At 47.6% G+C, this 22,567-nt stretch overlaps 1 long non-coding RNA gene and 1 other non-coding gene across 2 annotated transcripts in view; both read left to right on the top strand.

Moving 5' to 3' along the window:
* LOC137232007 (uncharacterized) overlaps nucleotides 1-21,045 on the top strand; it is a 47,164-nt gene extending 26,119 nt beyond the window's left edge. Inside the window, exon 4 of the long non-coding RNA XR_010946835.1 lies at nucleotides 20,690-21,045. This is a non-coding gene — a long non-coding RNA (uncharacterized lncRNA). The remainder of the gene's footprint in view (nucleotides 1-20,689) is intronic.
* On the top strand, nucleotides 18,215-18,287 carry TRNAA-CGC (transfer RNA alanine (anticodon CGC)). The gene has a single exon. It is a non-coding gene; the product is annotated as a tRNA-Ala (tRNA).
* Nucleotides 21,046-22,567: the final 1,522 nt, after the last annotated feature.

Here is a 22,567-nt window from a genome sequence, read left to right as displayed (position 1 = left end):
CCTCACCGTGGATCTCATCTTCTCTTCGTTCTGTGGTTTTCAACAGTCTTTTCTGGGAGTGTTGGAAAGGGCCATAAATTAAGGGGAGAAACGTAAACATCTGATTGTAGAGGAGACGACGGCCCTGGCAGTCGGGTGAACAGGATGCTCTCTAGTGGGAATTCTGTCCAATTCAGGCCAAAATGTTGTGGTCCAGGGCAAGGACCAGGGCAGAGTGAGCAGCTGTGCCCCCTGTGCCTCACGACCCCCATAAGACATTGACAGTGAAAAGCACTGGACAGTGTATTTAATGCACACCCTGAGCTGCTGGTGGAATGGCACGTTTGGGGCAGTAGCTTCTTTTGTGAGGGGGCAAAGCACACACCCAAGATTATCAGTGAAGTGAGGGGAGTTAGCAGGGCCAAGAAGGTGGGATCCTGAGCCTTAGAAAGTACCTGTGCTACAGCTTCAATTCATGTCATTGACCGCCTACCCCATCCGCTGCCCCTCACACTCCTCTTTGGACACAACTGCCAGAAGGACGTGGATGGAGTTCAGAGTTCATTCTCGTGGGTTCCAGCGCCTAGGATGCAAATGACCTCTGCATGACAGCAAACAGAGCAATGAAGACCAGGCTCTTACTCAGGAGTCCACGTGCCACAGGAATGACAGTGCTGGTCCCAGGGGCCCTGGGGAAGAGAGGAGATTCAGTGCTGCTGTTGGCACGCATGCTGTTGCACACTTGAGCGTGTGCAAAAGTCCTTCACGCCCCTTAGTTCATCTGCTCTCTTCCTTCCTTTCCCCATACTAACTGGGATTGTCCTGTGCATTTAGCTTGTTCCATTGCTTAAAACTACTGATGAGAAATATACTTAGTAGAGAGCATAGGGTCCATGTCCAGAGAGGCATCAGGGAGAAAGGGCAGGCTGACGAGGCTCCTTCCTGCGGTGATGCAGCAGAGAGAGCGAGGGCTCCCAGAGCAAGGAAACCTGGTTTCCATTCTCAGCATCAGGACCTACTTCCTGGAAGAGTCACCTCACCTCTTTGGCCTCAGTTTCCTCATCTATAAACTGAGAAAAATCCCATCATGAATTTTTATAGACTTTAGCAACATGATTCTAAAAGTCCTGGGTAAACGTCAGTAGATACCATAAGAAAGAGATGCAAATGAGTGAGGAAACTTGGCCTATCTAGACTCAGCAGATGTGGAAATAGGTTCGAGCACAATTAATCTATAGAGACACAGGGTCCAAAAGAGAAATCGGCAGCAGGGCAACAAATAGAAGTCCAGATATAGATCTAAGGGTATCTAAGAATTTAGCATCTAAGGAAATTGGTAGCCCAGTAAGTAAGCAAGAATTGTCTAGTAAATAGTCTTGTGGTATCTGGATAACAAGATGAAGAAAAAGGTATTTGTTCTGTAATTTGTACCATAAAGTAAAGTAACACCCCCCCTCCATGGATTAAGATTAAAATAAGTGGAAAAAATAGAGAAGTAACCAGGAAATAGAATCAAGCACAATTAAGGAATAAAAGCAATTCAAAATATCAACACAAAATAATTCAAAAATCAACACATTTGCCTATGCAAAACTTAAAACTGAATGTGCAAACCAGCAAAGGGAGAAATGACAGAATGGCGATAGAAAGCAGCAAAGGTCCTTTTGCGCTAAAATCCACCCCCAGCCTGCGGCATTGCCTTGCATCTCCGGGAACTAGATGTCTGAGGCAGCCCAGCCAAGTTCAGCCGCTGGCAGTGCTGGCTGGGGACTGGGGCACGGCCTGGAAGGCAGCGCCTCTCTGGACCCTCAAGCTTGCAGCTGTGCCCTCTGCGTTGCCAGCCTGTGCCCGATTCCAGCCCTGCTGCCTGAAGGTCCCAGCCCCGCTAACTCCATCCTCTCCAAGTCTCTCTTGCCGGTGCCCTGCCTTATCCCCTCCCAGCCCTTGAACATTTTCTTGCACGGAGCTCCTAGAACGTGTCCACTCTCGAGGGCCAGAACTGCATCCCTTTCTGAGGCTGCACGCAGGTGGCCAGACACCCGCACTCCATCCCACCCCATCCCACCTCTACCCCAGCCACAGTGCCTGGGAATTCCTGTGCCTCTGAGATGGCCCCTCACTGAGTTCTGGGAGTACAAACACTCCAGCTCCCCAGCCCCCCACGTACAGACAACTCCCGTGGTCCCCAGAACCCCCTGCAGGACTGAACAAAGGTTCTTCCTGTGTGACTCGCCTTGGTTATGACACCGTTTGCTAGGTTTCCTTCCCTCCCCAGTCCCACTTCCCGAATGGCTTTACCTGAGATCACTTCCTAAACCATTTGCACAAGAATTTCCCCATGGCCTGCCTCAGCAGAACCCTCCTAAGACAGGGAGACAGTGGCTTCCTCAGGGGCACCACACCCTCCATCCCCTGATTGGTGTCTCAGCTCTTCCATCACCTGGACAAACGGCTCCCTCCACTAAATTCTCTCTTTTTCAAACAGCTCAGTGGCTTCTGCTTCCCTGACTGGAATATGACTCATAGAATGGTTCCTGTTAATTAACAGATAAATAGATGAAGGAGTGCAGCCTTTAGTAGGAATGTGGGCGAAGGTTTGCGCTCTCAATTTACATGCTGGAAAATTAGTGAAAAAAGAAAAACATTGACTCTCACTAGATCATTTATTTTCAAGATTTAATGAGCACCTTCTAGGTAGCAGGCACTTAGTCACAACATAAGGAGGAAACGGTGCTGCCTCTACGCTATGGAGCTCAGAGTCCACAGTAATAGAGAGATTAAAGCAGGTCCCAGCTCACATCTATTTTGACAGGTATATTTTTTAAATACCAAATCCCTGTAGACAAGCCTGCAGTGATGCTGCTTCCCTTATGCGTTAGGGATCCCACTGCAAATTGTTTCCAATCTTTGGAAAACCATTTGGCAATATGTATACAGAACAATATAAATGTTCAAATTCTCTTAAGGGAATTTCTTTTGAATAAACAATTTAAAAGAAGAAAAAGAGGGGACTTCCCTGGTGGTCCAGTGGGTAAGACTCCGAGCTCCCAATGCAGGGGACCCGGATTCGATCCCTGGTCAGGGAACTAGATCCTGCATGCTTGCCGCAACAAAGAGTTTGCATGCTGCAGCTGAGAAGTCCTCATACCGCAACTAAAGATCCCACGTGCTGCAACTAAAGATCCCACATGTCGCAACGAAGACACGGTGCAGCCAAAATAAATAAATAAATATTTTTTAAAAGAAAAAAGAAAAAGACATCTGCAAATATATGTTCATCTCAGTGCTACAAAAAATGAAAATAATCTCAATGTCTAAAATAATCTAATGTCTAAGGCAAATGATTATATATGGCTTTCTATTGATAAAAAAGTATGCTGAAATTCTAATTACAAAGACTAGGTAGCAACATTGGAGAACGGTTTTAGCACAGAAAAATAATGAAAATGTGTATAATTAGAATTATTACTATGTTAAAATATGTATAAGCATGAATAAAAACTAGAAGACGGAGAAAAAAAGACATGATAGATTAGTGGGACTATGGAAGAATATTTCTTTCTCTGTTCATTCAATATTTAATGATAAATATGTTCTAACATAAATCAACATTTAATAATAAGCTGTATGGAGGGGTGTGCATGCAAAGGTAGTGATTCTTAGCTTTGCCTGCACATTAAAAATGTCTCCTGAAGATCTCAGAAAAAATACTAAGACCAGCCCCACCTCCAGAAATTCTAATTCTGTTGGTCTGCAGTAGGTCACATGCATCAGTATTGAAAAAAAAAAAAAGCCAAAGCTAACAGTCCAGGAAATCTTAACATGTAGCAGCTGCTCAGAGCTGTTTGGCTAGATTGTCACTTCCAGCTCTGGTTTTTCGAGCTCCACCCCACCCTACTGCAGAAACAAGGAAACTGAAGCCAGAGAGGGCTCCTGACTGGCCCAGAGTTACACTTTCACTCGGTCTGACTGACATTAGAATCCAGGATCTCTTTTTCCACTACACCATCAGGGGTTGGCTGAGCCACTGGAATTCAGCAAAGATGCCATTTTCCTCTCTTACTCCTCTGGTGTGCAAGAAGCAAAACAGAGGGGAACCATGGGGAGAGTGGCAGCCTCACCATCGCCTCCTCACTCCAGCCCGACCTCCTTCCTCCCCTGGGAAGGTCCACCCAACTGAGGTGACGCAAGTCCACCCCTGCCTTGCTGCACCCTTCCCATCCCTCACTCTCAGCGCATGGACTGGGAATCAAAGGGCTTGGTGTCCAAACGAGGGGCCCAGAGACCTGGAAACCATACCTGGTGACATCTGTCACATTTGTGGGGGGGTGACTTTGAGGCCAGGAGAGGAGACGCTGGTAGCTGACGTGGGGTCACAGTCCTGGGGCTGGGATGGAGTTTGCTTCAGTACTTGGTGGTGATAGGAGGAAGGGTGGGAATCTGAGCAAAGTTCTGGGTAGGATTCTCACCTGAGGCAGGGGTACCCGAAGGATCTGTAAGAAGGCACATTGGGTGGTTGGACAAATGGATGGATGAGTGGTAGGGTAAATGGAATGGGATTAGTATTAGTGCCTTTTTTTTTTTTTTTTGACTGCTCATGAATTTTATTTTATTTATTTTTCTATACAGCAGGTTCTTATTAGTTATCCATTTTATACATATTAGTGTATACGTGTCAATCCCAATCTCCCAATTCATCACACCCCCACCCCCCGCTGCTTTCCCCCCTTGATGTCCATACGTTTGTTCTCTACATCTGTGTCTCAGTTTCTGCCCTGCAAACTGGTTCATCTGTACCATCTTTCTAGGTTCCACGTATACGCGTTAATATACGATATTTGTTTTTCTCTTTCTGACTTACTTCACTCTGTATGACAGTCTCTAGATTCATCCACATCTCTACAAATGACCCAATTTCGTTTCTTTTTATGGCTGGGTAATATTCCATTGTATATATGTGCCACATCTTCTTTATCCATTCATCTGTCAATGGACATTTAGGTTGGTTCCATGTCCTGACTGGTAAATAGTGCTGCAATGAACATTGTGGTACATGTCTCTTTTTGAATTATGGTTTTCTCAGGGTATATGCCCAGTAGTGAGATTGCTGGGTCCTATGGTAGTTCTATTTTTAGTTTTTTAAGGAACCTCCATACTGTTCTCCATAGTGGCTGTATCAATTTACATTCCCACCAACAGTGCAGGAGGGTTCCTTCTTCGCCACACCCTTTCCAGCCTTCATTTTTGTAGATATTTTGATAATGGCCATTCTGACCAGCATGAGGTGATACCTCATTGTAGTTTTGATTTGCATTTCTCTAATAATTAGTGATGTTGAGCATCTTTTCATGTGCCTTTTGGCCATCTGTATGTCTTCCTTGGTGAAATGTCTATTTAGGTCTTCTGCCCATTTTTTAACTGGACTGTTTGTTTTTTTGATATTGAGCTCCATGGGCTGTTTGTATATTTTGGAAATAATCCTTTGTCTGTTGTTTCATTTGCAAATATTTTCTCACATTCTGAGGGTTGTCTTTTTGTCTTGTTTGTAGTTATCTTTGCTTTGCAAAAGCTTTTATGTTTCATTAGGTCTCATTTGTTTTTGGTTTTTTTTGTTTTTTTTGTTTGTTTGTTTTTTTGCGGTACGTGGGCCTCTCACTGTTGTGGCCTCTCCCGTTGCGCCGCACAGGTTCTGGATGCGCTGGCTCAGCGGCCATGGCTCACGGGCCCAGCCACTCCGCAGCATGTGGGATCTTCCCAGACCGGGGCACGAACCCGTGTCCCCTGCCTCGGCAGGCGGACTCCCAACCACTGCGCCACCAGGGAAGCCCCTCATTTGTTTATTTTTGAGCAGGGGAAGGAGGGGGGAATTCAGGATGTGAAGTTCATTCACTCCCTGTTCCATGCCTTCTCCTCCATCAGACCCTCTTCCTGGCCCAGGTCCCTTTTCATTCCTTGAAGTCTCTCCTTCCCACTGGAGTCTGTCATCTTCCTCAGCAGCAGGGTTGTCCGAGATAAAATATGGAGAGTTCTGAGCCATTTCCTGGGGCCTGGAGCTGGTGACTAACCTGGAACAATGACCTGGAACCACTTCTTTACCCCGGTTTTTGTTCTTATACTCACCTTCCTGGGAAGAGAACTGGTATTTCACAACTATCTGGCCCTGCACTGCCCACACCACCCAGGAGCCTAGGAAACAAGCCCTCAGCTCAGGCTAACTAGTGATTTCATGTGTCTTTACATCACAGGTTTATTTACCTCATAGGTGGTAGGAGTGCATAGTTGAGTAATTTGAGTTCAGATTGTTAGGAAAATCTACATTTTCCATTTCGAGAGGTTATGCAGGAGCTATGAAGATAAAAAGAGAGAGAAGATGGAATTTGAATTTTATGAAAATAAGGTAGTGAAAAAAGGAACCTTAGGAGAAAGAGTTAAAAACAAACTTTCAACTTAGAGTTTCCAAAGCCTGGTCACCTGAGTATCTAACTCTGGAATTCCCAAACTTATCTTCACCTTAGAATCACCTGGGTGGTGTGAGAAGATGCCAATGCCCACACCAGACCCAGACCAATGAAATGATCCCAGTGGGGTGGGAACCAGGCATCAGTGTTTTTTCTTTTTGTTCTGTTTTGTTTTTTGTTTTTTTAAACATCTTTATTGGAGTATAATTGCTTTACAATGGTGTGTTAGTAGTTTCTGCTTTATAACAAAGTGAATCAGTTATACATATACATATGTCCCCATATTTCTTCCCTCTTGCATCTCCCTCCCTCCCACCCTCCCTATCCCACCCCTCTAGGTGGTCACAAAGCACCGAGCTGATCTCCCTGTGCTATTCGGCTGCTTCCCACTAGCTATCTATTTTACCACTGATCTAATCTGATTTCCACAAAATCCTTGTGAAGCGGTTGTCACTATCCCCTTTCACGGTGAGGAAACTGAGGCACGAGGAGTCTCGTTGATTCTCTTAAGGTTTCCCAGTGAATTAGTGGCATCACCAGGGCCCAGGCCTCCGAGCTCAGAGCTCCTTCTGATGCCGGTACCTCCCCGGGCCGGACAGGGAGCTCAGCCAGGGCTGGTCTGCAGCAGAGCAGGGGAGCGCCAGGGAGCCTGGGGTGCGCTTGGCGTGATGGACGGGCTGCCCCGCCCCCTGCTGGCCAAAGCGCGCTACGACAGCCATCGTGTGTGTGTGTGTGTGTGTGTGTGTGTGTGTGTGTGTGTGTGTGTGTGTGTGTGTGTGTGTGTGTGTGTGTGTGTGTGTGTGTGTGTGTGTGTGTGTGTGTGTGTGTGTGTGTGTGTGTGTGTGTGTGTGTGTGTGTGTGTGTGTACAGCGCCGCAGCTTCCCACCGATCCCTCCTTTCCCTCCTCCCAGCAGGGTCCCAAGATCACCTTCTCCCCACACCCTACTCCCTGTGGCCCTCTGTCCTTCCGACTTGCTCTTTGCTGTGTGACAAGGGGTCCTCCCTCCACCACAGACAGTGAGCGCTTGGAAGGTGGAGTCACCATTTCTCTGAGCTGTGGTCTCCCCACCGGTGTCAATGGGGTGAGCGTCCTTCATGCAGAGCCGAGGTCTCAGAGCCCCCATGGGTGCAGACTCTGCTGAATATCTGGGCCTTTGTTGGAAGCTCAGTGTGATCTCTGCGAATGGAGGCTGCAGAGAGAGAATGTCCCAAATCAGTCTCTGTCCCCAATCCTGAGGTCCATCTCCTCTTCACAGGTGCAGCTCCCCCAGGAGGAGCTGGGGGCAGGTGGCTCTGTGGGAACTGGATTCTGGGAGGTGCCTGGGAAATGGGGCACTCAGGGTCACTGCCAGGAGTGGCATAGTCTGTGGCCCTGTTAGAGGAAACAGCCCAGGATGGCCCCCATACCCACTCTGTTGACCTAGGGAGTACCTGTAACTTCTTCCTCCAACCCCAAGATTCAGGACACAAGAGGAATCTGGGAGAAGCTGAGACCACAGCAGTCCCAGGAGGGCTGAGGAAAGGCAGCTCCACCTGCCGCTCCTCCCTCTTAGTAAGGCTGCAGGGACAGAGGGGACTCAATTTCCCTGTCTGTAAAATAGGAATATTACACTTTCTCTCCCATCAAGTCCGTGAGGTCCATAGCTCTGGCTAGACTTCCAGTGGCCTTCCCTTAGATGTTTTTTTTCTGGAGTCTTCCTGCCTGGGGCCCTCTGCTCTGGTCCCCCACAGAGGAGTGGGCTCAGGACCAGATCTTCTCAATACCTCTCCACCCACAAACACACACACACACACACACACACGATCAGACTGATTCAGGGCTCTTTCCACTCCTCCATGCGCCTTCTAAAGCTCACCATTAATTCTGTGACCTCCAGAGACCAGGTACAGGAGGTACAGCCCACACGGCAGGGAGGGAGTCCAGGTGGGTGACTCTTGCTGTCAACCAGGTGGAAGGAGATAAGACCTGGGCAACGCAGCAAGGATTCCAGAAACTGGGAAGACCGGAAAAAGGATTCTAGAAACTGAAAAAGATTTCCTTAAGGAAACTGAGTATTTGAAAGGAGTTTTGAAGTTTGACACAAATTGGGACAGACCTGAAGCTCTAACACAATTGATTCAAATTGCATATTTATCAAAGTTTTCCAATATTCTACGACAGAGGAACATACAAGTACTTGAAGGGGTTTTTTCTTTAATTAGATAATTTTATTTGGTTTTTTTAAAATTTTTCCATCTTGACCATTGCAAGGGCTTAAACCATTTACATGGGGAACCCTGAGCAGTCATTTAGAAAACCAAAATTGCCCGTGACTTTGACTCCAACAAGCACGTGAGTTCCTTGTCTGTGAAGCCACCAAGACAAGCCTGGCACAGGCAGAATAAGGGACTGTCACTCTGGCATGGTTAGCTTAACACCAGCTCAGGCTTTCACTCCTCACTCTTCCCTCTCTCTCTCTCTCAGGCTGCCATCTGCTGAGGGGCACTGTCCCCTCTGGTCCCAGATTGTGGACCTTGTGCCCCCCATGCCCCCGCTGTCATCTCCTCTCACTCAGGATACCTGGACAGCACAGGACGCACCTGAGGACTCGGGACAAGGCCAGGCTCAAGTCAGAGGCTCTTCAAGTTACTTGGAAAGATTCCCCAGGGCCTGGGGCAGGGCCTATAGGTTCTTTTTGGCTGATCTAATAATTAAATTGACAGAAGCCAGATCAACAAGAGAAAACAATCAAATTTGATTTCATACGTATGGGAACTCCAAAGACATGAGGTTCAAAGAAGCGACCAAAGCAGGCAGCTTTTATACCTTTTAGACAAAGAAACAATTAGTTGTGAAGGTTTGACAAAACAAAGGGGTTTGGGCTTGAGGTTGCAAATAATGAAGAAGTAACAAAGTTTGTTTCTACAGCTTTCTCAGCCTTGAACTCCCTGTCTCTAGCAATAAGCATGCTTCCTATCCTCCTGCTACAGGGAGGGTACCTTCACATGGGAGATTAATTTCCTGCTTTCAGGGAGACAAAGGCCAGTCAGAGTGTTCTTCTTGTACCAGCTGTTTCCCAAGTAACTTTCATTCAAAATGATCATACCAAAGTGGCATATTTTGGGGTGGCCTGCCCTGAACCCCATCACTACTGACCATGCCCTTCACCAGCCCCTCTTCTGGTCATCAAGGGCTCCAGTCTCCATGACACTTCCTGGTCTCAAGTTTGTCTAAAGCCCCTCTCTGCTGGCTATCTCCTGAGCACTGTGTTCTCACTGGTTCTCCTGTGCTTTTGTTCAATTTATACCTTCTTCTTGGACTTTCAGACAAGCCTCTCACCTCGGCGGGGTGTCTTGCCCTGGGGCTGTCACCACCCACCCCTCCTGCACTGGCCTCCGGGAGCACAGACTCCTGGGTCCTCTGCAAATGCCCATTTTCCCCATCCCACCTCCTTTACCATTTAAAATATAACACAATATAACATGTAAAACATTATCTTCATTACACAGCGACATATGAAATTATGTACATAGAGATCCCTTTTTTTTTTTTTGGCTGCGTTGGGTCTTCTTTGCCGCGCGCGGGCTTTCTCTAGTTGCAGCCAGCAGGGGCTACTCTTCGTTGCAGTGCACGGGCTTCTCATTGCAGTGGCTTCTCTTGTTGCAGAGCGTGGGCTCTAGGTGCGCGGGCTTCAGTCGTTGCAGCACGCTGGCTCTGTAGTTGTGGCTCACAGGCTCTAGAGCACAGACTCTAGAGCGTAGGCTCAGTAGTTGTGGTGCCTGGGCTTACTTGCTCCGTGGCATGTGGGATCTTCCTGGACCAGGGATCGAACCTATGTCCCCTGCATTGGCAGGTGGATCCTCAACCACTGCACCACCAGGGAAGTCCCCATGTACATAAAGATTCTTTCTTAAAAACAAGCACCACAGTAGTAAACAGATAAAGTTCCCTTCTCCACTCCTTCCCCAACACTAACCAAGCTCCTTCCCTCAAAAGGTACCCCCATTGTTTGATGAATGTGTAGCTTTCCAGACAATTTCTGAGTTTCTGCAGCTACAGGCTTGCATGAGCAAATAAATATAGAGTCTGAGTTGATTCTACTTTACAGATATGGGATTATACTATCCATGCCATTCTGCAACAACCATTAAATCCAACACGAGGTTTAGAGATGGAGCTATGTTCACATCTAAGGGGAACCCCATTCTTTTTGAACTGCTCCGTGGTACCAAATGGAAGAGGTGCACCACAGGTTATCTTATTACTGCCTCATGGGGCTACTGTGACTTTGTTAAATTAACAATTGTTAAGGATGCTGGAGAGTGAGTTAGTGTTCAACAAAAGGCCACAAGGGAAATTGAAATAGAGAAGTTATCACTCACAGGTGCCTCGAGGGGCCACACAGGGAGGTCAAGGCAGAGCACAGACCTTGGGGCCCAAGCCTTTATTAGGGTCTGTGGATGGAGTGCTTCGGGGCACCCAGGCTGAGCCCGAACCAAAATGAGTGGGGTTTTGGTAAAGGGAAGGCCCAGGGCTGCAGGGGAGGCTCTTGACCACAGGGCTATTAGGGAAGTCAGATGGGGAACTTAGGTTTGTTTGTGACTCTGTGGACTGCTTTCTAGGAGGGGTGGCGTCAGTTTAAGGCCCCTACAGGCCTCCTGGCCAAACAACATGGGTGTCCAGGCAGCAAGACCACCAGGGAGTTTAGATAAACCCTCGACAGGGGCTCACAATTACTAAAAGCAATGTGTGATGAACATCTTTGTCCAGGTCCGTGTGTGTGTGTGTGTGTGTGTGTGTGTGTGTGTGTGTGTGTGTGTGTGTGTGTGTGTGTGTGTGTGTGTGTGTGTGTGTGTGTGTGTGTGTGTGTGTGTATTTCTCAGGGATGAAGACCCAGAAGTAGAATGGGCAAGCCAAAGAATATGCACATTAAACTTCATAGATCCTTCCTATTCACCTTCAAAAATGCTGAACAACTTATATGCCACTATAAACATAGATAATAGGTTCTTCCCCACACCCTCGCTGACACTGGATGTGAGAATCTTTTTTTTTTTTTTTTTTTTTTTTGCGGTACTCGGGCCTCTCACTGTTGGGGCCTCTCCCATTGCGGAGCACAGGCTCCGGACGCGCAGGCTCAGCGGCCATGGCTCACGGGCCCAGCTGCTCCGTGGCACGTGGGATCTTCCCGGACCGGGGCACGAACCCGTGTCCCCTGCATCGGCAGGCGGACTCTCAACCACTGCGCCACCAGGGAAGCCCCATAACTATGATTTTTTTTTAGATTCCGTATATATGTGTTAGCATATGGTATTTGTTTTTCTCTTTCTGACTTACTTCACTCTGTATGACAGACTCTAGGTCCTTCCACCTCACTACAAATAACTCAATTCCGTTTCTTTTTATGGCTGAGTAATATTCCATTGTATATATGTGCCACATCTTCTTTATCCACTCATCTGCTGATGGACACTTAGTTGCTTCCATGTCCTGGTTATTGTAAATAGAGCTGCAGTGAACATTTTGGTACATGACTCTTTTTGAATTATGGTTTTCTCAGGGTATATGCCCAGTAGTGGGATTGCTGGATCATATGGTAGTTCTATTTGTAGTTTTTTAAGGAACCTCCCTACTGTTCTCCATAGTGGCTGTATCAATTTACATTCGCACCAACAGTGCAAGAGGGTTCCCTTTTCTCCACACCCTCTCCAGCATTTATTGTTTGTAGATTTTTTGATGATGGCCATTCTGACTGGTGTGAGGTGATACCTCATTGTGATTTTGATTTGCATTTCTCTAATGATTAGTGATGTTGAGCATTCTTTCATGTGTTTGTTGGCAATCTGTATATCTTCACAAAGGCCTTTTTAAATGTTATGCTCCCTCGTGCCTTTCAGTCCAAGCTGGCAGTGTTCTGTGAAGGTTATTCTCCTAAAAAAAAAAAAAAAAGTGTGGGTCGCCTGTGTATCTTACTGGGATTCACTCAATTAGACAAAAGCCACCCCCACAAATCTCTTCAAGATAAGACCTCTTCTGTACCTTGGGCTTCTGCTGCTGAGGAATAGTGCTTTTCTTTCTTTTTTTAATTGAAGTATAGTTGATGAACAATATTATATAAGTTACAGGTGTACAATATAGTGATTCACAATATTTAAAGGTTATACTCCATTTATAGTTATTGTAAAATATTGGCTATATTCCCTATGTTGGGCAATATCCTTGTAGCTTATTTTGTACAGAATAATTTGTACCTCTTACTCCCCTACCCCTATGTTGCCCCTCCTCCCTTCCCTCTTCCCTCTGGTAAACACTAGTTTGTTCTCTATATCTGTGACTTTGCTTTTTTGTCATATTCACTAGTTTGTTGTGTTTTGCAGATTCCACATATAAGTGATGTTATACAGTATTTGTCTTTCTCTGTCTGACTTATTTCACTTAGCCTAATGCCCTCCAAGTCCATCCATGTTGCAAATGGTAAAATTCATTCTTTTTTATGGCTGAGTAGTATCCCATTGTATGTATGTGTATATATATATGTATATATCTGTCCGTTTGTTGGTGGACACTTAGGTTGCTTCCATATCTTGGCAATTCTAAATACTGCTGCTATGAACATTGGGGCGCATGTATCTTTCCGAACTAGTGTTTTTGTTTTTTTCAGATATATACCCAGGAGTGGAATTGCTGGGTCATAGGGCAGTTTTATTTTTAGTTTTTTAGAAACCTCCATACTGTCTTTAAGCTTCTTAGAAGACCTCATGTTTGATTGAAAGAATCTGTGAGGCACATGCCCTTAAACTCATTAAGGGCCTTCAGTCTGAGGCACTACCTTTGATCTTTCTGAGGTCTTCACAAAAGATTTTACAATCATACCCTTGGTTTCATCTTTAGACCATATTTTCCCGAGAGTGCTCTGGATTTGATTTTAGCAACATTTACTGTCTGGAGAGGCTGAGAATTTTCGAAGCCATCAAGTCCCAGCTCCCTTCACATTTAATAGCCCTGCCTGCAGTTTCTCTCTCTCCTCTCACATTTCATAATAAGCCACAAAGAAAAACGGGGCAGCACCCTCATCACTTTGCCTGGAGATCTCAGCTATACCACCCAGTTCATCAGGTACATTTTCCACTTTCCACATTACTGCAGGTGGCGGTGCTGCCAAACTTTTTGCCACCACGTGACAGGGACCCCTTTCCTCCTCACCTACTGGCTAAGTGAACCTGGTCTACGTTCTTACGGTCTCTACCTCCAATCTCCTCATTGCTTAAAAACAGAACTGAAAATAGCCACATTGCCAAGCTACTTGGATTACTAAGTAGGATCATCTATTCATGAAGCATCAGAACAAACGCGGAGCTTTAGAGAGAGTGAGGTATAGCTTAGAGAGGACTGGCCTGTGACACAGCAGAGACAAAAGAGCTGATCTCAGCTGGAGGGACAGGTAATGTGTGGGCAGACGGTGAACTTGCAGACCTACAGGAAGTCAGCTCCTCTTCTCTGTGGATAGCAGAGGGGACATAGGAAAGAATCAGGGTGAGAAACTCACCAACCTGGGCCCAGAGCACAAGCATCCTCACCGATACCCCCTTTCTGGTCAGCAGCAGCCAGGGGCAGCCTTCCTCCTCACCAGGAGGCTGGGGCCACCAACCTGATATACGATTGGATGGGGACGGGGTTGCCTCTGCGTCTGTGTGCCATTCTGCAGCAGCCCGTGACCCCCTCCTGGCTTCCTGTTCTGACTGCAGGGGGAGCCGCAATGGAAAATCCTGATGGAACTCAGGAGTCTCGGACGCCAATAAAGCCACCTGCCACTTTCAGCAGGTCACTGACCTTATCTGGACCTGTTTCCTCACCCGTAGGGAGATGCATATTACCTCCACACTGTTGTGAGGATTAAGATAAACGGTGCAAATGAACAAGCCTTGTAGATTATAAAATTACGTGAATATATATTTTTTCCTACATTTCCTTCAAGCTCTAAAACTCTGCCCTGTATGCCCACCTTTGATCTCTAGGGGGCCACCTTCTCCACTTTGCCCTCTGTTTTTCCATCATCACCCTTTCAGATCCTCAGTTCTCTTGTGGGCCAACCGGAAGCCTGGGAGCCCCTTGGGTGCTGTTGGAAGCGGGGAAGGGATCTGCACATAAGCCCAGTGAGTGGAGGGGTCCAGGGTAAACAAGGCTTGGAACCAAGACCCGGGTTAGTTTCTCCCTGTGTGGGCTTGGGTAGGTCACTGCCCCTCTCTGAACCTCTGTTTCTTTCTCTAGAAAATGGAGGGGATGAGGATGAGTCAGAATAGCCATGACTTCACATGAGCTCTGTTAAAACAAGACAACAGACCCAAAATGGAGTCACTTATGCCAAGCCCCACGTCACCAAACCAAAACTTAATCTACGGTTTCAGCTCTCCCAGAAATGAAATCTTAAGCCAGTCCATCAGGAATCACCTGATCACCCCTAGTTAAGCTATCTGCCTGATAGACCCCTGCCATCCCCTAAAGGAAAGCAACTTTGCAATAACCAACCTGCTTTTTTGCCAGTATAACTTCTTTGTTTCCACTCCCGTATAAAAATCTTTCATTTTATGAAAAGCTCAGAGCTCTTCTTTATCTGCTAGATTGGATGCTGCCCAATTCAAATTTGTTTTTGTTCAAATAAACTCTTAAACATTGTAATATGTCTTTTTCTTTTAACAGTTCCCTGTTGGCACCCAGGAAAGTGCCAAAGCCCCCATTCCATTGATACTCACCTCTAAGAGTCTGGCAATATGCTGGTGTCCTTGGGCTCCCAGGTTTGGGGTCTTTTCCTCAGAAACCCCAGTCTTTCACTTCCTCCTTCCAGTTCTCTGCCTTCTTTCTGGGCTCCTCTGGGGACCAGGTTCTGCTCCAGGTCCCAGGCAGGGGAATCTGGAGAAGCCAGAGGTCTCAGGCAGATGGGTTCCTGCTCAAAGTTAAAGTGCTGAATTTACTGGGGAAATCTGAATATGGACTAGTGAACGCAGGCTATTAAGAAATGATTTTTAATTGCATTGGCTGTGATAATATTAATTTCTTATGTAGCAAGAAGCTCTTTTTTTAGAGATGCCTACTGAATTATTTAAAGGTGAAATGTCAGGATATCTGCAATTTATTTTTAAATACTTCCTCATAAAAAATACAGTGAGTTAAAAATAAAGAAACAGAGTGGCATATCTGGGCCCTGAGCTCCGATGACAGTGCCAACGGCAGGCACATCGTGCTCCTCTCTGGAAATAAGACAAATGGTCCCCCCTTCCTGTGGGGAGGTTACAAAAAGGCACCTCTCTGGGCCTGCTGATTAGAAAACTGCATCCCCTTCTTAGGGGGTTACTCAGGCAGCACCTCGTGGGGTTCCAGCCTCATCTGTGTCCCCTGGACAGGCCCGATGACTGGCACAGCTGGGGAGTCCCACCTGGTATCAACAGATGATGACAGTAAATGCTGCCACCATCACAGCCACAGTCCTAGCAACGTGCCCCGTTTCAGTGAAGCCCTGAACTCGGCACTGGTCGGCTGCTGTCTGCAATGGCCACACCTCGAATTGCACCTACCTCACTAGGTTTTTTGGGTTTTTGCTCTTTTCTTTGTAAATTACATATAAACACCAATGTTTTCCTGATTCTAAAAATCCTCAGATTCGTTAAAGGAAAGTAGGTTAGATTCTTTTGTCTACTTATTTTTTCAAGCAGCATTTCACCAACCTCATGTCCTCTGGCGGGGTAGCTGAGGTTCAGTGGTACCCCCAGCACCCAGGCTGCCTCTCCCCAGCCTTCCTCCTGAGCCAGCCCCAGCCCCCCTGGGGACCCCTGCTCAGCACGCCCCCCCTCCTTTGCTCCCAGCTCTTTTCTTTTCTCCCCTCCAGTACCCACAAAACCTCCCAGGGTGGAAACACATCACTGACCCACCAGTTAGACCTGAGCGTGAGGCCTCTGAGGTCCAAGGGGCTTAGAACAGTGGTCAGGATCCAAATGACGCTCTGACCTTGTCAACTGTCTTTAGCCCAACTTTTGGGGGGTGGGGGGGATAAATCCAGAACCCAGGAAATGAGAGACACCGTGTAGAAAGTGCCGGGGGCGGGGGAGAGTGGACAGCCTTGAGATGACCACAGTGTCCTCCGGGGACTTCTCAACTCCTCCCCTGCCTGCCCACCCCACCCCTGCCCCACCTGAATGGGGGGAGGGGTAGCTAGGCAAGGAGAGCCAAGAGCACAACAGTTTCCTGTGGCTGCCATGGGGTGGTAGGGCGGGCAGAGCTGAGGTCTCTAAGGGCCCAGAGATGTTCTGTGCACCTGGGGGACAGGGACTTCTCCTGGCTCTGTTTCCTTTCTCTCCTGGGCCCTTAGAGCCCATCACCCCAGGCCTTCCACTTTCTTAAGGAGGCCTTTATCCTTCTCAATTCTTTCTTCTCAAAGGTGCTGGGGGAGCCCTGATGAATCAGGCCCCTTCCCCAGGGACCACATCATTCCTCAGACCCTCCAACCCCACCCAAGGGCTCAAGGCAGGGGGCGGATTGGCTGGGAGGACCCCTTCTGCTACCACCACCTCCACCTGGCCTGCACGTGCCCTTGACCTCAGATGAGGGGTTGAGGGGGAGGGTGGGAGAGATGGTAGGAGATGGAAGGGGTGGGCCAGAGAGACGAGGCCCTGCGGCCGGCCGGCGGGCCAGCCAGGAGGCGTGTTTCAGTGTGGCACATGGGACGCCACTCCCCTCCCCCAGTCTGAGGGCCCTCTGGACCTGAGGCCATGTAGCTATCCCAGGCTCCTGGGGAGAGACACCCAAGCCCGAGGGAATGGGAAGGGTTTCTCTGGGCAGGGCCATGCCTACCCCCAGAAGAAGGGCTGTTGAACTTAAAGAAAAACACACAACATAAGAGTCGTGAGTTTAAGTTTTATTCAGGGACACTTACTGAGGACTATAGCCCGAGAGACAGCTGCTCAGCAGCCCTGAGGAGACTGCTCCGAAGAAGGAAGAGGAGAAGCCAGTTTGTATGTGATTTTTTGGGCCAGGGTGTATGTGCAGTCAAGCTTACATCTTGGTAAAAGATCACTGCTTATCACAAAGAACGGATATTTTGAGTTAATGATTTTAGTGCTTTCCTGTGAACGGGAAGATGCAAGAATCTGGGGTCGCTGGAGTTCTTCCTGGGATACGCGTCTAACTCTCTAGGGGCCCGTTTGTCCACAGCTCATTGTGCCTTACGCTGCTCTTCACCCCGAATTCCTCTCAGAGTACAGTCATGGGCCACTGCAGTGGGTTATGACTTAACCCTTGCAGAACTGGATGGTGAGCCAAGTTCTTTGTTCTTTGTTCACGGGGTAAAGGAGGGAGTCTCAGCAAATCACTGTGACCTGCCAGTCCCTGGGCCCAGGTATACAGCAAGACTATGTCCTCCCCACACTCAGCCCAGGTCTGGCTTCACTGTCGCCCTAACTGGGCTCCGAGAGGCGAGCTCAGGCGCACTGGTGGGAAACATAGGGCTCCCTGCAGCTGCTAAAATTTCACAAAACCCACGGTGTCCCTAGTGAAGTCCTTCCCTGAGGAAATGGGTCTCCGCTTGCATCAGGCTTCCAGGAGGAATGCCCCTCACCCTTTCCACAGAGGACTGGCCCCTCCATGCAAACAGCTCCCCACACAGAAGCCAGGGAGGAAAAGCCTTACAGATTTTTTACTTAGAAAACCAATTCTTACGTATGACAAAAGATGCTATAAACACTGTCTTTAAAAAGTGACAGGATAGAAAAATAATATATGTTATACAAAAAATAAATATCCGGGGACTTCCCTGGTGGTCCAGTGGGTAAGACTCTGCACTCGCAATGCAGGAGGCCCGGGTTCGATCCCTGGTCGGGGAACTAGATCCCACATGCCTGCTGCAATTAAGAGTCTGCATGCTGCAACTAAAAGATCCCGCATGCCACATCGAAGACCTGGCGCAGCCTAAATAAATAAATAAATTTTTAAAAAAACAAAAACAAAAAATATACAGAATGTATAAGGAGCTCATAAAATCAGTAAGTAAAGGGTGTTAAAGAGAAAAACCACAGGCCCAAATCGGCACCACTTGTGCTAAAGCCCATGACAACTAACCTAGACGTAGTACCTAATTGCAGTCTCAACCTCCCTCAGGAACAGTCAGCCAGTCTGGAATGTTCTGATCAGCACTAATGAGCTAATCCCTCAGAGGAAGAAGAGGCGGTCTGCATGATAAAACCCTTTCTCCCCTCCCCCCAAAAAAGATGTCCAGGACTTAAGATAATACTTTATTTTCTTTTGCTAACAGCTCCCTTGCCCCCCACCCTTCTTCCTATAACGACCTTCCATTCTGTGCAACTCCTTGGAGTGCCCTTCTAGATGGAATGCTGACAATTCATGAACCCCTGAATAAAGCCAATTAGATCTGCAAATTTACTGGTCTGAATTACTTTATAAGTAGGGCAACAACTCTACAGAAGAAACAGAAAAGGACAGAAATTTTTTAAAAAAAAAGGACAGAAATTGCAATCCAAAAAACACCCATGGAAAAGTTATACAGAAGACAGGGTCCATTTTATTAGTAAATAGGAAAATGCAAATTAAAACAATTGAGAGAGGGGATCATATTGCACCCATTAAATTAATAAGAATTTGAAAGATTGGTCATTTCCAGTGGTGATAAGGTTGTGAGAAAATGGGCAGTCTCAAAAGCTGTTGGCGGACATATAAATTAGCGCATCCTTTTAGGAAATCAATTTGTCCAGATTTATCAACTATTAAACAGGCATCCCCTTCCTGCAAACAATTCAATCATTCCTGGGGTCTACATAAGAGAACACAGTCACATGTGCACAGCGAGGGAAATAAAAGGCTATGTGTCACAACATTTTACATAATAATGAAACTGAGAAATAAATCAACTGACCATGACAAGGAAAGGAGCTAAGTAAGTGATGTTTCCTCACTAGTACAGGGCACTGTGCAACAGGTTGGAAAGAATGAGGCAGATCTGTGTGTACTGATGTACATAGATCAGCTCACCAAAACATTTAGGTGCAAAAAAAAGTCAAGCTGCTGAGTGACACATATAGTCATAGTACCTCATTAATATGAGTTAAAATGAAGATAAATCTATATCCATAGATACAGTGTGTGTATGTGTGTGTGTGTGTGTGTGTGTGTGTGTAAAAACAGGGGAGAGTGTGTAAGGATTGCCTCATGATGCTAACAGGAGCTAAGTCTGGGTAGGGGTGGGGGTGTGTGTGAAGGGGGACTTTCACATTTTACTCCGTGTTCTGCATTGTTGGAATATTTTTACAATAAAATGCACTTGGGTAAAATAAGATGGCAATATTTTCATGACTGTTGAAGTGAGTGGATTGTGAGGACGTCAGAGCTCCCAGCAGCCTTGCTCCCTCCACCCCTCCCCCTGCCCCAGGACAGCAGTGGAAGGCTGTGTGTGTCTGGTCCTGGCTTAGTCTCCTGGTGGCAGGAAGTCTCAGTGTCCTCTCTGGAGGCTCATCTTCCGTGTGGTATCAGCTCAGTGCTTTGTGACCACCTAGAGGGGTAGGATACGGAGGGTGGGAGGGAGATGCAAGAGGGAGGGGATATGGGGATATATATGCACATATAGCTGATTCACTTTGTTATACAGCGGAAACTAACACAACATTGTAAAGCAATTGTACCCCAATAAAGATGTTAAAAAAAAAAGTTAAAAGCTGGGACTTAGCTAGCGGTCCAGTGGTTAAGACTCCCCGCTTCCACTGCAGGGAGCACAGGTTCAATCCCTGGTCAGGGATCTAAGATCCCGCATGCCACACAGCGTGCCCCCCGCCCAAAAAAAAGAATTGTTTTAATAAATAAAGTTAAAAGCTAAAAAAAAATTAATAATAATAAAGATTGTAGGAGTCATTTGGGGTCTGTCTTCTCTGTTAAACTGTGAGCCCTGTGAGGGTAGTGCACCGTAGCCTCTTCTTAAACATTTGTTGGGGGTAATAATCCTGGTGTTATGTGGACACAGCTCGGGGATGTTGTGCAGACTAACCTTCCCAGAAATTTCACATCTCTCTCCCAGCATACCTTTGGCTTCTGGGAAGGAGCCTTTGTTTGTCCAGGCAAGGAAGGTGAGAAGACGAGAAGGTTGTTCCGCTGGGTGGGCAGGAGGCTGGAGGCGGCAGCCATATCCTAGACCACCAGGGGGCAGCAGAGGATGGAGAACGGCGCCCACGTCCGCGCTGGAGCGGCAGCCTCTCTCTGCCCAGGCGTCCTCTCCCCACAGGTTGCAGGTGCAAAACCAGCCTGAGCAGTCCCAGGGCCTGATAAGAGGGACCCCCAAAGCCAATCAGAGATCTCCCGACCTCGGGACTCAAGATAGAAAAGGAGCACTGAGTGGGCTCAGTGTGGTCAGCCTCTGCCTTCCCTTCCATCGTGCTATCTAAGGTTCAAGAACTCCCCACTCAGTGCACCTTGCTCTTCCCCGTGAGGGACAAGGGTGCTCGACCAGCCTGAATCTCAGAGAGGGGACAGAGACCCTGACCACCACTCAGTCATGCAGCAAGCAAGACGGAGTTGTGCAGCTGTGCCTGAACTGATCTCAACCTGCAGACTATGGACCCATCTGAAATGGGCTCGGAGTGAGAAGGTGAAAAGACCTTGGGACATTCCCAGGGACGGATCTGGAAGCTCAGTGCACCTGCTAAAGACATTTTCTAGCTGATTCTACAAGGCCAAAGGGAGGGAGAGCTTCCTAGGATGGAGGCCAATATTTGCCTCTTCTCACACACCCTATGTGCACCAAGAGACAGTGCAAAAGTGAGTAAATCACTCCGCCATTTACTAGCTATATGTTCTCAGACAAAGCACACTGCCTCTCTTGGCCTCAATTTCCTTAACTGTAGAGTGAGGGAAATGCTAGATCTCTCTCCCGGGGTTACTCTGATGGTTAAATAGAGTAAGCGAAGCGCCTTGCACAACACCTGGCACCTGGTAGGCCATCAGTAAGCCTGTTCCGGCGCCCCCTGCGGTCTCTGGTTACTGTTCTGCACCCTATACCGACGCCGGCTGCAGTACCCCTGTTGGCCACCCGGAGGCGGTGTGGGACCACGGTGCTGGCTGTGCGCAAAGGCGGACTCGCTCGCTCTGGGAGAAAGATTTCTGCAGCCGGAGCAGAGGAATTGGAGCGTCGCGGAGAGACCGGATCTTACCTTCTCGCGTCAGAGTGGCCCTCGCAGTCTCCACAGCCCGGAAAACGCCCAGGGTAGGCAGAGCAGAGGCAACAGGTGGGGTGGGGAGCCAGGAATCCTCAAGCCGGAGGCCCGGGAGTCCTCGCCCACAGCCCAGATTCCCGGGCTGGCAGATCTAGAGACCCTACCCACTGCCGCACTCTGGATACCTTCCTAAAAGTATGGGTGGGAGGAACGGAGTACCGTTCAAGATGTCTCCTGGGCTCCTTCTGGGGCAGTCTCGCCTAGGCATGCATCTCTGACATGTTGGACTGAGACAAAGCTGGAGGTCTGGGTTAAGAAACTCACAGACCTGGAAACCATGGACAAGGTAGTTAAATTCTGTCTTTGTTTATAATTTTATAAAACACAAGTTGTGTCAGTCCTTTTTTAAAAAACTTCTCAAGTGGCTTCCCAATCACACCAAGTATATATAATCCCAAACTCCCCTCCAAGACCTACAAAGCCAGGCCTGACCTTCCATCTCACTTCCTTCCTCTCCCCTCCCTGTCAGGCTGCACCCCAGGCACTTTCCAACTCTCCATCTCGGCACTGGCAGGTACCTCTGCCTGGACCCTCTCCCTCCAGAAGTTTGCATGGCTCATTTCCTGACTTCATTCAGGTCTCTGTCTTCTCCCCAGAGAGGCCCTCTCTAACCCACCTTAATCTTTGCTTCACAGCACACAGGGCTACCCAGCCTAATACCCAGTCGTATTATGTGTCCGAGTTTTTTACTGTCTTTCTGTCCCAGGAGAATGTAAGTGCCGGGAGGGCCAGGCTCTTGGCATTCTGTTTCTCTGTCACTTAGTAGGAGCTCACTAAATATTTGTTGAATGAATGCATGACTTAATGAATTAATCTACAAAATGTGGAAGCTCAGGAAGAATCATGATGGCTAACAGCTCTATGTAAATTTAATTCAATATATATTACTG

Source organism: Pseudorca crassidens, chromosome 10, assembly GCF_039906515.1.
Source record: "Pseudorca crassidens isolate mPseCra1 chromosome 10, mPseCra1.hap1, whole genome shotgun sequence".
NCBI classification, from domain to species: Eukaryota; Metazoa; Chordata; class Mammalia; order Artiodactyla; family Delphinidae; genus Pseudorca; species Pseudorca crassidens.
Note: the sequence above shows the minus strand (reverse complement) of the source record. Positions and strands in the feature narration are given on the sequence as shown.